The sequence below is a fragment of the Ursus maritimus genome, unplaced genomic scaffold (assembly GCF_017311325.1).
Source record: "Ursus maritimus isolate PB19 unplaced genomic scaffold, ASM1731132v1 scaffold_1, whole genome shotgun sequence".
In the NCBI taxonomy this organism is placed as follows: domain Eukaryota; kingdom Metazoa; phylum Chordata; class Mammalia; order Carnivora; family Ursidae; genus Ursus; species Ursus maritimus.
The window spans coordinates 102,345,066-102,346,743 of record NW_024423343.1 but is presented as its reverse complement, the minus strand read 5'-3'; the positions used below and the strand labels follow the sequence as shown (position 1 = coordinate 102,346,743).

The 1,678-nt window shown below is 42.8% G+C and overlaps 1 pseudogene; it reads right to left on the bottom strand.

Annotated features, from left to right (window-relative positions):
• LOC103658617 overlaps positions 1-654 on the bottom strand; it is a 5,964-nt pseudogene extending 5,310 nt beyond the window's left edge.
• Between the last annotated feature and the right edge of the window lie 1,024 nt (positions 655-1,678).

Here is a 1,678-nt window from a genome sequence, read left to right as displayed (position 1 = left end):
AAGAAAGAAAGAAAGAAAGAAAGAAAGAAAGAAAATAATAATAATAAGAAGAAGAAGCTGGTGAAACTCTGAGGTACCTCTTTCTCTCATCTCTCCTTTCACAATTATGAGATACTTTGTGAGGTCTCCCCAGCTCTGAGTTTTCTAAATTTTGTTTTTTCCCTTGTCTGTGGTCAAGGATGCGCATCAGCTTCTGGAGGCTTTCCAATTTTCTTGGTAGTCCTTCTCCATTTTCTCCTCCTTCTGAAGCTCCTCCCTGGGCACTTTCAATAATTGCTCTTTTTCCAGTCCTTTTCATCAGTTTCAATGTTCTATTATGTAGAAACCAACTTTTCCCACTGGGCCACTAAGTCCCTGGCAAAGCTACCAATGTGCTCATGTTTTCACAAGCTATTTACTGTTCTCATGACTACTCTCCACAACAATGGCTACTGTAAGAGGCAACATGGAGAATTTCTCTAAATACTCCCATTGCTTCTTAGGGTTCAAGTTCACAGCCAGGCTGTAGGCTCCATGGTTTGAAGCGCCAACCCTGTCAGCAGCACTGTGACTGTTCCAGCAGTGCCTCCTCAGTGAAAGTGGGCTGGTGCAGTCCTGTATTGCAGCTCTGTCTCCATGCATCCTTGGTGGAGACTGAGGTGCTACTGGCCTCATGTAGGCTTCATACCTGGGCGTGGTTGTACCTGCCACTGGGAACCACTCTGGGCATGTTGGCTCCTTGCTGGCCTTTGGACAACAGATTTTTCTGTGGAAGAACTTTACAGTGTGTCATCCAAGACTGAAGGAAACCCTACTACCAGATTCAGGACTTACAAATACTAACCGCATATTCCCTCCACCTCTGCAAAGCACTGTGAGTCATGCCCTATTTAACACCTATCAGTGGCCCCTGGGCTGGCTGGCCCTCTCTCAGTTCAGAGAGTCAGCAAGATCAATCAATCAGTCATGACTACCCTAGTTTGAAACTATGTGTCAATGGTTATCTTAATTTTATCCTCAACGCAACCCAAGGAAATGGGTTATATTATTTCCATTTAATAGATGAGGCAACTGAGGCTCAGGGAGAGCAAATTAACTTTCACAAAATCACATAACAGACAGAAGCAAAGCTATAATTTGAATCTAAGCAGTGTAGGTCCTGTGTCAGCACCCAGAAAGAGAAAGGGATATGTCTAAAGTTGAGCAGCTTAGCCCTAGAAGGCAGTAATAACCCATGTGTCTTGTTTCCTGCCAAAGCAGAGTCTGATACATAGGCACCAAGTACATTTGCTTGAAGGAATGAAAGAATGAGTCAATGGTCATTTGCTCTAAGGAACCTGCCTATCAGCTGTGGGACTTAAGTCAGGCCACCCCAGACATCTAGTCTTAACCTGAAAAATTAATCTTTACTCTTATTATTCTTACAACTAAAAGGAACAACTAAACAATCTTCAAATATCATCATTGATTACAGCTCCAATGATTGGATCAGAAAAGATCAGATTAGATCTCAGCCAGAGCTTCAGTAGCAGTGGCAGGCACCTGGCCTGACATCTCATCCAAAGTGAAAAGCCCCATGGTTGTTCTTCCTTAATCTTTTCCTTTTTATATAGACTTTATTTTTTTAGGGTAGTTTTAGCACAAAAGCAGCAAAATTGAGCAGAGTTCCCATATGTCTCATGCCCCCATACATACAAAG